We start from the raw sequence: 16,205 nt of genomic DNA on the forward strand, positions 1-16,205 counted from the left end.
ACGCTTGGGGAGTGTGATCGTGTGTACAGCGTCTCTTTATGTCTGTCTCCACGTTGGTTGAGTGTGGAGTAAGTGCATATGAGAGCATGAGGGTGGGAATGGATGTTTGTATATGTGTGTGCCTGTATGTCTGTGTCTATATGTCAGGTTGGGTATCAGACGCCACCTCTCTGGGGACATCTCAGGCCCTCCAAGGTATGGAGGCCTATCTCCCCCCACCACTTCCCCTGCCAGTGGCGGACTCCCTCAGACATCGGTGCGTTGGTGGTTCTTTGTGTCTGGGGATGGGCGTCCAGGTACACACCGACTCACTCCTTGGCGGCTGCTTATCGGGGCCTGGAGCCTGGGGCTCGCTCGGGCCACTTCAGAGGTGGGGTGCCCCCGGCCTCTCGGCCTGGGGCTCGGTCACTCAGGCACGGCTGGCTGCCGGCGGAGCTCACGGGCACGTCACTGCAACTCCCCCTGGCTTCTGCTCCGCGGCTGCTGAGTGAGCCCTCATCTGGGACTCTCCTCAGCTCTTTCTGGGACAGTGGCGCGGCTGCCCCTCTGTTGGTCTTCCTTGGTCTCTTGTGTTCTGGGGGCCTCTGGATGTCTGGAGTTTTGATCTCCTCCATACCTGCTTCATGCCCTGGAGGACGGGGCTGTGGCCCCCCCACACCCTCTAGCAGATCATTACATGAAGGAACCTTTTAAAAAAACAAGCGCGTCCATGCTCACAGGTGTACACACGGGTGATCACACACACAAACTACACCCTTTTTGGCTTCTACCTCAAAGCGCACTGTGTGCTGTCGTTCTTATGTGCTGCACAATAATGTTTAATATTTAGTATTTACTGTCATATTCCCATATATCATTGTGATGTTGTTTATTCTATTACTCTCGTTTTCTTCTGCTTGTTTTCTTTTTTCTTTCTCAGCAGGTGATCCAGGTGATTGATATATGCATTTTTTTTTCTGCTCATTCTGTTGGTTTTTGTCTTTTGCCCTTCTCCCCCGTCCCTCTTCTCAGCTGTTTTTCTTTCCCTCTTTCTTTCTCCCCTTCTTTCCCCCAGTCAAGTCTGTCCCGTATTCAGCAAGTGAAAATAAAATAAACAATAAAAGGTGAATCAAATGGACCATTACAAGGCTGGGATGGTCAATTTGGTAAAGTAAATCCGTTGGGCATCTGTCTTCACCTTTAGACAATAATTCTGATGGCAAAAGAGCCAAACGGGACAGGCAAAAAAAACAAACAAAAACAAACAAACAAACTGCTTTACAAGTCGGAGGCTGCATTGATGCACTATCAATGAAATTTGGTTATGTTGCCTATTTGCAGAAAGTTTCATTTTACAAGGTAAAAAGGCAACACAAGTAGAAGAGGATAAACACAAGCTAAAAGGATTTTTCACAACAAGGAAGTCCACAAGTTCCCTTTTATAGCTCGGTTATGGTGCAAAACAGTAATAAAAGATTCATTCCCTACTTATATAACGAATAATTTATAACTTTTTGAAAAGGGGTGGTTTAATAGAGACTTGTCCTCCTGAAATATCAAAGTTTCAAAGCAAAAATTCAGCACATTTCAGAGATTTTGCAGTACATGACTGGAGTTTTCTCCATTATCAATTATTCATTATATTAAAATTTGTATTTCATCCCTCTCACTTTCTTTGCATTAAAATAATAATAATAATAATACATTTTATTTATAGGCGCCTTTCAGACCCTCAAGGTCACCTTACAGTAACACGTAAACATACCATAAAAAACATAAGAAAAATGTATATATAGCAAACATGGTAGATAAAATTTAGACATAAACAGTCATAAAAGTATAAAAGCAAATATAAAAACTGAGCAAGGTAAAAATGGCCTAAGACAGATCAGGTGTATGCAATTCTAAACAGATGGGTTTTGAGTAGTGATTTAAAAGTGGTGAGACAGTGTGTAGTCCGGAGAGCAAGTGGAAGTGCATCCACAGTCTCGGGGCAGAACAACTAAAGGCTCTGAGTCTAATGGTAGTCAGGCGAGCAGGTGGAACTGACAGAAGGGAAGCTGAAGAAGAGCGGAGTGTAGGAAGGGGCGAGTATGTATGGAGAAGATCAGATAGATATGGAGGAGCGAGGTTATGAAGCGCTTTGAAAGTGAGAAGCAGGATCTTGCAATTGACACGGAGGTGAACTGGGAGCCAATGGAGCTGTTTAAGAACTGGTGTTATATGTTCAGTGGATCTAGTTCTGGAAATAATACAAGCAGCTGTATTTTGAACCAACTGCAGTTTATGGAGGGATTTATGAGGTAAACCATAGAGAAGATAATTACAGTAATCCAGACGAGATGTGACAAGAGCATTGACAAGTATGGTGGTACTGTGTGGTATGAGTGAGGGACGAAGTGAGGCACTTACTGCAGCTGTATTGCAGGCTGGCGAGGATCTATATTTTGCTCTAATTCAACCTGCATGCTCTCTGCTCTCATATGGTCTTGAGGATGGATTCAAGGTGGATTCAAGCCCTGACATGGCAAAGCAAACCCACTGCAGCCATGGGCACATTTATGATCACAGGCCACAAGCTGTTAATCACCACTAAAACCATTAGCTACTGTATCGCAGGCACCTGATAGTCCTGTTCCATCTGTTATTGACAGGCCGGGGACGTTTAAGTTTTGAAGGTGTAGAAGATCTGATGATTACTGTCCCTGGGTGGCATGTTTCAAACTTTTACAAAATAATAACCTGCTGCTTCATCTCTATGTCATTGTTTATGCTTGACATGAATTACATTTCTTTAAAAATGTTTATTATCTGTTGGAGCTGTGCTTGGCTGCAATAGACAGCAGGTGGCAGCAATGATTCATTACCAAGGCAGTAAAAACTTGGCTTAGTTACAAACAATATCTCCCCATCTTAAATGATTAATACTCTGTACTTTTCGTGGCATGGGCCATATTATGGAGTTGACTAATATGACCTTTTTAGACCTTAATTGTTTTACACCTTTATGAATACTCATTGCATTAATGTGCATGATGGATGTTCTACTATTCACTTATCCTTTTATTTTGCCAGTCTAAATTTGATAATAACTATTCTCCATTTCTAGCTTGCAGTTTTAATTTGCAAGCCTATATAACCTTATAATGATAGAACCAAGTCTAATTTTTCAAACAAGTGTACTTAAAACGAGTCTCTCCTCTTGTGCACAATAGGAACAGGCAAGGTTAAGCCACTCCATTATACACATCACACCAAGTATTGATTGCTTTTTTTGCAAAATTACCAAGAAATTAAGTAATAGCTCACAATAACTTTGCATTACTTAAAATTACTCATGCAGCACTTAAATTTGTTTGCACCTAATCATTTCCTTATATTCTGCTAAATATATTCTTCTCGTCCAACATCAGTTTCTGACCTCACAAATGTGCTTCTGGTAGAATGACAAAAAAAATCCCACAAACACCCCTAAACCTTGTGGAAAACCTTCACAGAAGAGTTGAAGCTTTCACAGCTGTAGCTGGGTAGCCCAACTTCATACTTAGCCCTATGGACTAAGATAGAGATGTCACCCGAGTTCTATCTGTGTGAAAGCAGACAAGCAAATACTTTTGGAAATATGGTTGTGTGCCTGAACACACCCTATTAGGGATGTCTGCTTAATGACATTGTATGGAGCTAAAACGGAGCTGTAGAGCAGTCTGAAGCATTTGGTTTTCATGGATTACTGTACTGACTTTATTATGCTTAATATGAAAATCCACCACTGTAACAGTATATTTATCACAAAAAAGCATGGATTCCCTTTGCTTTTGTTTTAAATTAATTTAATATGTTCCTTTTGTGTAAATCAACTCTAACCATCAGCTAGTAAGAGTCTGGAAGAAGACGTCAGGCGTTTGGTAGTAAAGATAAGTAAAGCTCCAGTTAATTTTACACTTAGACAATCATGTACATATTACTAAAGGACTTGCATTGTCTAAACAACCAGAAACACATCTGCATTCAGATATTCATAATAGCTCTTTTAGTACATTTAACTTCTGACAACAAAAACTAAAATGTATATTTAAGGAATTTATGACTCTGCATGCCTGTGTGGGAATACTTACTGCCAGCTCTCCACCCACACTGATGCTGAGCAAACCTCACACCTACTCACAGCCAAGCTGTTTCAGCCAGTTCCATCATATATCCTGCCCTTCAACACAAAGTAAAGTTGAAACTGGACTGATTCTGAAAATGTTAGGCGCTGGCACAAGACGTGTAAGTGAAGTGTCCCTTACAATCAATGAAACAATTGAAAACTAATTAGAAATTTGAGGCTGTTTGAAAAAAGTGTCAGCTTGCCCCATTCATTCATTAGTTTTACATTTCCAGTGTTTCATTTGAACCCATGGGGGATAATACAGTCCCAGCATGCACTGGGGGATAACCTCTGTGACTATCTCAACAAAAGAGAAAATATATCATTGCATGCTAGCAAATTTACAGTCTTACTGTAATCTATCTACATTGGGTATCTTCAAAACATCATATAACAGACCCAAGGAAGGACCACAAAGAGCTCACTATGCTATATAAAGCAATAGATGCTATATTAAGGTTTACTGAAGCCAGCAGCACTTCAAATTCTGTTCAAATTGGGCATGGAGAAACCTAAGCACAGATTTTGGTTTCAGCAGACCATAAATGCCTGTTTTTAATGTAATATTTTCAATGTCCCTGATTCAGCAAGTAAAAATTCTACAGTTTGCTGCTTTGACTTAATTCAGCCCTATGTTTACATATTTAACAAATACGTATGAAACAAATACTTTCTGAGTCAACTTGGGTTTTCCCTCTAAGGCTGACAAACACAATTATCAGACAGCACCCAACTACCTGCAGTTACTTTGTATTACAAAGTCTCAAGCATTGCTCATATCTAAACAACAGATAAAGAACAGGTAAACTCAAGATAAGTCCCAGAAAAACATCCATGAGTGTTTGCTGAAACAGCATACAAAATACCAAATTTGCTGATGCAGCACCTTTAGAGAAGGCTGACGGTAGTACGATGGTGAAAAGGCAAAAGTGCTAATCACCATGGAGGCTGGGATTGCTGTTCAATGTTTGACCTTTGAAAAAAAATGAGAATAATATATGTATCAGACTTCTCTTATTGTCTTGATTAACAAGATGAAGTCCTGCCCCATATAAAACTATATCAAATGAGACACAGTTTTTCTGTAAAAGTTAATTTATTAGCATTGCTGAAAGTTGCCGCCTTCATTTACATCATTCTGATCAACAGCATAAAACAGCTGATCAACACAGTCATTTCTCTGGTGAGGTTGGCTGGCTATTTGGTCACCATTGCAAATTCATTGACTCCAAACAATACTGAATATCGAATCTGTGAGTAATTGTGCTAAGAAAATATTAAGGTATTAAATCATAAACATGTAAAATAAGATTATAATTCCCGTCTTTTCCAATTTTCTAGTGTCTTACAATATTTGTTCTGCTTTTGTTGTTAAATTTCATTTTGTATCTTGGAAAAACGAATTTGTAATCTTTCAATTTATTTAATGCTGACATACGGTGTGCAGGTATTCCCTAATAACACTTGCTTTTGGAGCATCAACATACTATCGCACAATTTCATGTCCTGTTTTAACTAAGAAATAAAAACCTGACGAGTCCTAATGTTCTAATGAGTCACATTATTTTAAATATATTTTGTAGAATTTGAAAATGACAAAACATTCTGGAAAAGCTGGGCTTTCTTATATAACTATGTATAACCATTACAACTGTGAAACACTTTTCTCAGTGTTGTTTATTGTAAACTCCTCTTTTGATCTCTTGTGAATGAATTCTAATCTCTTTATTTTGAGATTATGTTGTTACATTGTAAGTGGTTGTGTTGCATGCAGAGATTTCGGGTTTGTGTTAAGTCATGCTCTGACATTTGTATTGACCTTTGTTACCTAAGTGCATCATATAAGACCAATAGTTCATAAAGAAACTATGTGTTTTCCTTCATTTTTATTCTGTTTTGCAGCTATTTTAGAATTTCATTTCAAAAGCCTGCACTGCACATCTTGAACACTAACTTTTTTTACTTGCCACAGTGCATACTGAAATACAGGCCCCATCAACAAGAGGTACATAAATACATTTCCCACATGGCACTGCTTCAAAAGTCACAAAAGCTTGTTTTTGGATGACGTCCAGCATCATACTTTTGCTGCTTGGAGATGAAACTGCAGTCTCCTCTTCACTAATGATCTCTCTGACATTCATTAATCACTGTTACTGTATCAGGTAGAAAAATATTTCACATGCATTTTCCTTCTTTAGCTTCTTATCCATTTCAGATCTAGCCCTGGGTAGTTTGGTGGTTGTGACAAAATGTAATCTTTAAAAGCGTACTATTGGTTTTAGCAGCGCTTTCAACACTGTTTGCTTGTAGTAACTGGTAGTTAGTAGGTAACAGGTAGTTATCTCAGCATTTACAATATGAAAGAATTTTTACGATGAAGAAACATACATGCAAAGCTGGATTTTATTTCTCATTAAAAAAAATGTCAGAAACTTAGCACACTGAGCCCAATATAGTTTTAAGTCATTGTGAAAAATGTCATTATAAATTCAAATTCAGCCCCTTAACACAGCTAAATGTCACTGTGCAGCTGGGCCATGTCCTGTTTTATTATACTTCCATGAACACAGATAGCATCACTAAGTTATACACTTCTCAAGTTGATCTATCCCATACCCCCTAACAAAATGCACTGCTGACAATATTTTTTTTATAATACTTTATCTTAAATGCCTCCTCAGTGAGTAAACTCACAAAGGGCAGTGGGCCTACACAATATGCAGCAGCAACCCGGCTTTATTCATTCATACTCAAATCTAAATGTATGCATTGATCCAATTCCTTAGGAAATAATTATTCAAACTACAGTGTAAGAAACATTAACGTTAGCAACCAATATCTTTAGACTGATCATTAAAAAAACACTCTGCTATGACAAGACAACCAAGAACCAGCCCGCACTGCATGAAATCCTATCTTATGCTGTAAAAGTGCATTTTGTACACATGTTAATGTTTACAAATTATAAACATCACTCCATTACGCCACTGTGATGCCACTAGCATGTTTTAAAACTGCAAAGCTGTTAAAACTGACTTGTCACTCACATAGTAGGCCAGCCATTAAGAATACCTTTAACTACATTCATTTCTCTAGTGGTGGCTACCATTTATAAAATGAGCATTATATTGGATTCAATGATACTTGAAATGATCAATTTGCATCATAGATTTATCAATACAATGCTTATTAAGGTCAAAAACTGGGACCGGAGAGATCTTTTCCCAAAGTCTTCTGTATAACTGGATTTGCAGCCTTTATTATCCTGTTAGCTGCTCTTTACCACCACTTCACTCTAGTTTATCCACTACCTTGCACAAGACCACCAGTAATGGTGGTCAGAAAGCTTGGACAGCTTGAGCTTGGTTCTACCTGAGATCTCTTCTTCTTAAAAGGGAGTTTTTCCCTTTCCACTGTCACCTATTGTTTGCTCTTTACTTTTCACTATACAGCACCTCGAGGCAATTGCTGCTTGGATTTGGTCCCAGATAAATAAACTTTAATTGAATTTTGAGATTTTAAACTAATCTAATTTATTGATTAGATTCTGAATTAAGTTTTAAAAAGCAGTTTTTAGTAATGTTTCTTTTAATACTTGTATTATTATCGTTAATAGTACTGTTATTGTGAGTGCCTTTCTCTTCTTTTGTATATATTCATCTAGTTTCTATATAGCCCCCTTGATTGCATATATTTCTCCTATTAGTCATTTATTCCTGCTGTCTTACTATTTATATCTTATTCCTGCACAGTTGGTGTGGAGCAACCACAATAACAATAAAGGAACTATTTTATTCTATTGTTCTGTAATAATTTTTCTATTATTATTATTATTATTACCGGTATTATTATTATTATTATTATTATTATTATTATTATTATTATTATTAAAGGTAACCTATTCCACAGAGGACTTTAATTAATTTTAAAATATTCTGTTTTTACAGTGTGATGAGAATGTTTTTCACATAGCAGTAAAGTCCTGAGTCCACCTGTGGTCAGTCTCTTATCGTGGGTCTCCCGGGAATGACTGCAAGTCACTTAAACGTCCTCTGAAGTGACAGAAGCGCGCGCGCGCGCGCGCGTGCGTGTGTGTGTGTGTGTGTTGGCGGATTCCCATCACAACCAAGATGGCGGCGGAGCGGACAGCCGGCTCGGCACAGTGAGTGACAGGAGAAGCAGCCTCGGTCGGTTGGACAGCTAACAGTTAGACTCTGAGGGGGAGAAAAATACAATAACAACACATCCCGCACCGTTCATCTCACCTTCTGTAATGCAACAGCGTCGGTAGAAGCCAGACACCGTCCGAAGTTGTGTGCGAGGACTAATCTGACGTTCACAAGCGGGGTAAGTGCGAAATGATGAACCGTTACCCTGACTGGCTGCTTGGCGTGTTGAGGGATTTACCGAACGGCTGCAGGCTGCTAACTTAGTGCTCGAACAAGCTGGAAATCCCTTATGCTAGCCCTGTCACCTAACTCGTGTATGTGTTTGTTGACATTTGTTTATATTTTATCTGTCAATAATGACAATTCACTCTCGCAGCTTTTGAACCAATACGACTCCCATGCTTTCCCCGCTTCTCGACATCTAGGTATGTGCCACAGGTTGTTTGCACTCATCGCTAAAATTTGGGAACATTTTAGTCACCGTGAACGACATAACAGCCAGTCAAAGCACGTCAAGCCTCAAACGATCCGCTGAAATGTCTGATTTACCCCACGAGCGAGCTAAAAATAACCCAAAACACTCTCCGTTTGCACCCCGTTGCCTGAGGATATTTTAGGTTGTTCGGCTTTGTATCAGGGGGGAAAAACACCTCTCATTTAGCCTTGCTGTTAAGCAGGGGCGTAGAAAGTGCACGGACAGTCTTTCCTATGTTTTATGTGAAGGATTTTCAACCTGGACCGGAGGGTATGTCAGTGGTTTTCACTAAGCTGTGTGGTGGTGAGAGATTTCATGACTGGTGAAGGGTGATGAGAGTGTGCTAATGCGGGTTTGCAAACGTGCAAGTTTGATGGGACATGTTTGCTGTTAATGTGCAAATCCTTACACGTATTTCTGTCAGAGAAATGCTGTCAGACCCATACCAGGAGTGGTGCTGGTGTAGTCTGTCAGACATCAGACAGGAGCAGCAGTGGCAGCCACTGGGGTTTGACATTCTGGAGGTCTACCCCCCCCCCAAAAAAAAGAAAAAAAAGAAAAATCCCACTTACATCCTTTCCTAGTGTTTTTCCATAGCATGAGATGGACAAGTCTGATCAAATCACACATGTGACAGAAAGCCTGTCGTTTGAAAACCTCTGCTCCACATACCAGAAAGGTAACCTGAACTGTAAACCCACATATATTCTCTTTGCTCTGATATGGGACATTTCTCATGGGAATATTGTGTTGTTGTGCATCCTGTTGATGGGATGTTTATATGTCGCCTTATTACCTTGCAGTATGTGCTCAAGAGGGCAGAAAGGTACCCTTCTGGTAGGAAATTAAGTCGTAGTTTAAAAGAAGGTGCTGTCGCCTGACACAGAGGAGCCGAACAGCATGCACCAATTGCCTGGATTGTTGGAGTGAGCTGCAGTGTCAGTAAAACATCAAAAAGGAGCAGACAGCTAGACAGTGTCCTGACTTGAGTTAAAGCCCACTGTCTGTAAATAACTGACACACAGTGCTCTCTCTCGTGGCGGTGATGGTTGTAATACCCGAGGCACAGGGTTCATGTTATTCCCATCTTGTGTAATTCAGTGAAAACAAACAAAGTGAGGAAACAATTTGACTTGACAGAGTTGTCAGTGACAGAGTGTAGCTCTAGATGCCTGAACTGGAGAATCTGTTTTTTTGGCAGAGTGCAAGTCTGACAATTTAGCCTGTTGCAGATTGATTTTTTTTTCTTTTACATTTCCAACAATTTCTGTCACAAACTATGTGTATCCCTGAAGATACACTGTTAGCACTCTCACAGAGAAGCCTTTCTGGGGTTCACAAACTGTATGGAAAAATCCTGTTGATCACTCTCCTGGGTTTATTTTGTGATGAAAACACAGTGAAGATTGGAGGCTTTTAAGGATTTGCTACAGTAAAGTTAATGAATAAACAGAAGGTTGTTGCCCAAAGTGAGTTTCTTCAAGTGCCTGGGACAGCACCTTTTCACTAACGTTAATGCTGACGTAGAAGGGTTACTAATGAGCCCCCAAATATTCCTATAATTATATTCAGCTTTGAGATGTTGGATTCAACTGTGGCTTATACAGTTGGATAGAGTGATAGCAAGGGTGGCTGAATAGAGACAGTGAAAAAGATGCTGAAAATAAATGACAGTCACGCTTTTGAAATTGTCCTCTCCATCTCTCTGGTGATTTCTGCAGGACTGTGAATTGATGCATGATAGGTGAGTCTAAGAAGGAACTCTTTGACTTTCAAAGAGAAAAGATGTTAATGAAGCAACCTGACCCATGTGAACACAGTGCACAAGTTCTTGCACGTGGACAATATACAACACATACTTTAAAAAATGTTGTATGCTATAGTTTCCCTAAGAAAATCAACAATGAATAAACACTTACATAAAACTATTTAATTCAGTTCAGTTGTATTTATGTGGCACTAAATCACAACAACGCATTCTTCTAGGTGTTTTACATTGTAAGGTAAGGACCAATAAAGACAATAATGCAGAGAAAACCCAACAATGAAACCATCAACTATAAGCAAGTACTTGGTGACAGTGGGAAGGAAAAACTCCCTTTTAACAGGAAGACACCTCCGGCAGAACCAGTCTGATTGAGGGGCAGTCTTGTGTGGTGACTGGTTGGGGTTGAGGGGAGGGCACAATGTGGAAGAAAGCCAGAGATAAATAATTACTTATGATTAAGTGCAAAGTGATGTATAAATACATGGAGAGGGAAAAATTGTGAGTGAATAAGAAATGCTCAGTTCAGTGCATTATGGGAAGCCCCCAGCAGCCTCGGCCTATTGCAGTATAACTGAGGGAGGATTCAGGGTCCCCTGATCCACCCCTACTCTGTAATCTTTATCAAAAAGGTAAGTCGTAAGCCGAATCTAGAAGGTCTGCCTCCCAAATCTAAAGTGAGGGCTGGTTCCACATTCATGAATGTAAAGATTTATCAGAGTCGCTTCAGTATTCTTCAGTATTGGCTGATGTTTGCCTTACTGACTGCCACTGACCTATCTGCAATTTTGTTACAGTGGAAAAAAAAGTCTTACAAAGAACTTACCTAGTAATTTATCAGTCACAAGTCATCAGCCAATGAGCATACCTTGCATAGTCCACCATTAGAAACGCCAGTCGTTTTAACATGTCACAGAGTATAACCTGAAATGTAAGACTGAGCCCATAAACTCATGGGCTCAGGAAGGTGTTTACAGTCTTATATAAGCCTGCAAGTCATGGGTATCACCCATGGGTGCAGATTTAAGGCATTTCATTGCTTGGTTTTTCAGACCCCAAAGCTACGTCCATCTTTTATACTATTTAAATATACCATTCACATTTATAAATGCCATCTTATTTCATATTATTTCTATCAATATTTCACCAATATTCAGTGGTTACATATATTTTCCCCCATGTATCAGTGCATGTTTTATAAATGTTTCATTTCCAGCTGGCCAAAATGGCCAGTTGGCAATATATTTGCAGAGATGCAAGAAAGAATATTTTTTAGCTTGTCCTATTTAGGACAATTTTTTTTTTTTTACAACAGCCAAAAAACATCAAGTCAGTGAGTATAGTCAGACGAAGGATTATTGGCAGCCAATAGGTGGTGGATTAGCTTTTAGATAATCAGTGTGCACAGTCTCTAATGTGTTGGTAAAGAAAATTTGAAGCATGTGGTTGGTTTACCAAGCATGGGCTCTAGGTTAGCTTTTTAGTTCAAAGATTGGTCTACACTCAGACCATAATAAGAATCTAAAAATAATAAGTGTCCGTGTGCAGCTTTCCACTTTAGCTCAAGACACCACAAAGAAAGTAGGCGCCATCTTTTGGCTCTATATTGCAATTGTACTTTTTGGCATTTTATGAAAAAGTTCAATTCTTAGGAAGGCAGACCACTACATTTTTTAACGTAAGAGGATAATGTTTCCAGCTTAATGTACAGAAGCCAAAAGAAGATGCAGCTGGAAAAGAAAATGCTGCTGCTATCAATGTGCACATTGAACAAGTGAGAGTAGGATTACATGTTCCCAGGGAATACCATCCACAAACACTAATTAGCTGTAAGCTCAGACTCGTTGTCTGCAGGGAAAAAAAGGCAGGATGTATCCTCAGTTGGTGGGTGGCATCTGGTGTTACACTAAAATTTGGGAACTGAGCTCATAGCACCCAGGAAAGTCATCTGTCAGAATACAAAAATTCATTTCTCTCAGTTCAGATGCTGGTACTTTTTCCAGCAGTTATCCAGCAGTTGGCTATATGTGTAAATTGAGCTAATCACATTTCACTACAGTGAGAGTGGAGAGCTGGAAAGGTACTCGGGCTCAAGGGGTGGGTTGTGAAGCAACAAATTGCTTGTTAGTGCTTTTGCTTCAATTTCACAAAAATATAAGTGAAGAATTATGAGAATATGAGTGGAAAGGCAAAATAAAAAGAAACACAATGTTAGGCAATTGCCTTTTTTGTTATGAAGGTTTTCTTTTTGTTTTTTTGCAAAAGTGGCAGACCCTTATTTCAGTACATTTTGCCTATTAAGAAACATATCTGGTCTAACATGATGGTTAATGTAGTTTAGTCAGGACAACTTTAATTAAAAAGATTATTTGTATCAGCAGTAATTTATATCGCCAGTATAGTTCTATAGAAAGCTGGAGTAGGGAGATGCTGCAGCAAGACCCAAGCAGTACAGAGCAGGCATTCATGACAGCAGATACAACACTGTTATAAGGTTAAAGGAGCTGAGCTGGGGGTGGGTTGCAAAGAGACTTGCAGATGCACAGTGTCTCTAGGCAGGGCTAAGCAGCTTAATATTGTAGCCTATATGAGATTCGTCAGTTGTATAGAAGTATAGAAGTGATGACTCAGCTGATGTTGGCTGACAACATCAGCTGACATCACACACACACACACACACATACACACAGCAATGCTTAAAAACAGCGCTAATTTATATAGACTAACATTAGAGAGGCAAAAGTCAGTCAGTCAGTTAATAATACCGGCTAATTAAAAGATGATAGCAAACTGCATGTTTAGTTTTTGTTTTATATGGGTGGGCCTGCAATCACAAGCGTTGAAGATCTGTATTTTTCTGCTCTGTTCCACTTTGAATAAACTTTCCCTTTAACAGATTGAACTAAAACTATGTTGAGCGTAGGCTTGCCACAGTCAGTGCCTGACCAATGAAGGCTGTAATTTTCTGGTTCTCACATTGTTGTGCTGCTGCTGCTGTGTGGCCTGCTGATTTCACAAGGGTACAAGGTTATTCTCCCAGTTTCGTCTCAATATTCAGACCTGTGCCTATCAAAAACAATAAAGATGTTACTGCCAGAACTCCAGAACAAAACTGCCAGACTCAAAAGTGAATAAGCTGAAAATAAAAAAACCCATGAAAACAATAAAATATAAAGGAATGCAAACAAATGCATGTGACTTGAAGACCAAGTCAGACCCTTAAGAATGCTTTTCTGCCAAACAGGGAATTAAAAGATCAGGCTGGGAGACAAGGCAGGTCTGAAAGATCAGGTTTCCTGGAGACATGCTATTTAATTCCCACAAGGCTCTGCATTAGCACTTCCTTGTGATAATACTGTACACAGAGCCAGGAAGGTAACATCACATATAAGACTGGAGTCAGGGGCAAGTGATTCTAGTTTATACTTTGATATCTGTATATTAAATTATGATCTTGAAATTCATTAAAGGTGAGAGAGTTCTTTCTCCACCCCGCAGCTATTTTTTCCCCAGTTACACTTCATGCTTAAATTGCAGCCTGCAGTTGTTAGTATGTCACCAAGATGGAGAGCAAAACCTGTCAATGAAAGATAAGGTGTGCAGGAACCTCGGCAAATGGGTTTATCTGATATCTAAGGCACTATTGCCAAAATCAGACTGCAGTGAAGCATCAATAAGTGGGACACTGAGTGCAGAAATAAAGACATGAAGTCACTTCACTATTCACTGGAACCACAATGTGGGGCAAATTTATTGATTAAAGATTGGCAGATAAAGTGGCTTGACTAAAATCTTGACCAGTTCTTTAGCTATTTGCAGATTTGGTGGTTAAAACTGAAAGTTGAAAAAAATATTCTGAACTGGGTTTAGATCTGAATGTTTTTCAGGAAAAGAGAGGATTTTTTTTTAAGTAAGATGTGTGTTACTGGCTTTTGATTAATCAGAATTAATCATTTAAATCTGCCCCTGATCATCAGAATCAGTATACCGATGATCCATGAATGATTGACCTCCCCAGAGCCCAAACCACAACATTATTGAAGCAGTCTGGTGTCAACTTAAGAAAGAACAAAAGTCAGCCAACATTCGAGATGCAGTTTTGAATGTCCTTCAAGAAGCCTTGATAACATTTTCTGAAGACTACTTAAAGAAAAGACAAGAAACCTGCCTAAGAGAGTTCAGGCTGTTTGGAACAATAAAGCTCTTCATACCAATTATTTACTTCCAGGGTTTTCTGGAATTAGGAAAAAATATTTTGAGCTCTATTGTATACAGTCTACATGGAGACATGTTGCGACACTTCCTTGTGGCAATACTATGAAAAAATGCTTTCTCAGACATGTGGCCATCCTTAGTTTGGACTGCTATTTAGTCTGTCTTTTTTTTTTCTTTTTTTTTAACCTTTATTTAACCAGGAAAAGTCCCATTGAGATTAAAAACCTCTTTTTCAAGGGAGTCCTGGCCAAGAGGCGACAACATGTTGAAATTACAAAGTTACATACATATTATAAGTAACAATTACATTTTAAAAACATTTTTCTCTGGCTCTCTCAATCTGGACTTAAAAGCATTTAATGAAATAAGATCTGCTATCTTCCAGTCTTTTTGCATCATGTTCCATGTGAAAGGGGCAGCATAAGTAAAAGCCCTCTTTCCCAGTTCAGTTCTGACAAATGGAACACTGTTTTTGCCTCATAACTTTTCTCCCCCTTGTCTATAATCACATATTGAGGTTAATAGTATCAGCTGCCAGCAGGTAAAGTCTGTTACTGCTGTGTCTCATGCTGCTACATCCCCATCCATCATGGCTTGAGTTTAATCATCCATAACCAACGCATCACTCAGAAGGAGTGAGAGGTTGCCTTAAACTTTAGCTGCATTTTAAAAACATCCTTTGAAATTTAGGTCAAGACTTTGCACAAAGTTTTTCCAGGTACTTGCTATGCTCTCCAATGCTGTTTATGCTGAGGCACCTTACAGTGCCATTAGCATATTCATTCTTGGTATAGGTTAGTCACAGCAGGGCCTAGATTGCTAACCTTGCCACAATAAAGTCCACAATCTGCGCCACGGTCTGTCGCTGTGCATTATGACTGGCTACTTTATGGACACATGTAAAGTATTTGTGAATAAAATGTTGCTTCAACACCCTTCTCCTGCTTTGTCGAGTGCCTAATATGGAAGATTTAAGTTGCTATCTAGACGTTATTCTGGAGGCCTCTCTTTATTGAACAAAGCAGCACATTTTTACATTCTTTAACCTTGATGCTTGTTTGACGGTATACTTGTTGTGTGCTTCAGAAGCTGATATGGTTTTTATTAGGGCTGAACGATTATGGAAAATAATCTAATTGCGATTTTTTGCCCCAATATTGCGATTGCGATGCGATATGCGATTATTTTTTAAGGTCTTTGTCTTCTGTATTATTAAACAAAGACAAGCAATACATCATATAGTATGGCCAATACTATATTACATTAATTTTAAACTGTTCTTTCCTGGAAGACAGACCTCTGTTATGATGACATGAGGTGATGCATGAATTGATGACTGACATTTTTATTTAACTTCTTCAATCACAACAGTATATTTGAACATACACAATAGTTTATTTTTAGCTTACAAACATCTGAGCATAAAGTGCTGACAAGGAACCCTGGTGT

The 16,205-nt window shown here is 39.1% G+C and overlaps 1 protein-coding gene across 7 annotated transcripts in view; it reads left to right on the forward strand.

Annotated features, from left to right (window-relative positions):
* Nucleotides 1-8,268: 8,268 nt before the first annotated feature.
* The window catches only part of LOC101468289 (C-myc promoter-binding protein), a 91,141-nt gene continuing 83,204 nt past the window's right edge, over nucleotides 8,269-16,205 (forward strand). For all 7 annotated transcript variants that reach the window (XM_076885498.1, XM_004573286.4, XM_004573288.4 and 4 more), the window contains exon 1: nucleotides 8,269-8,479. The gene's annotated coding sequence lies outside the window, so the exon portion shown is untranslated. The remainder of the gene's footprint in view (nucleotides 8,480-16,205) is intronic.

This window comes from Maylandia zebra, linkage group LG1 (assembly GCF_041146795.1).
Source record: "Maylandia zebra isolate NMK-2024a linkage group LG1, Mzebra_GT3a, whole genome shotgun sequence".
In the NCBI taxonomy this organism is placed as follows: Eukaryota; Metazoa; Chordata; class Actinopteri; order Cichliformes; family Cichlidae; genus Maylandia; species Maylandia zebra.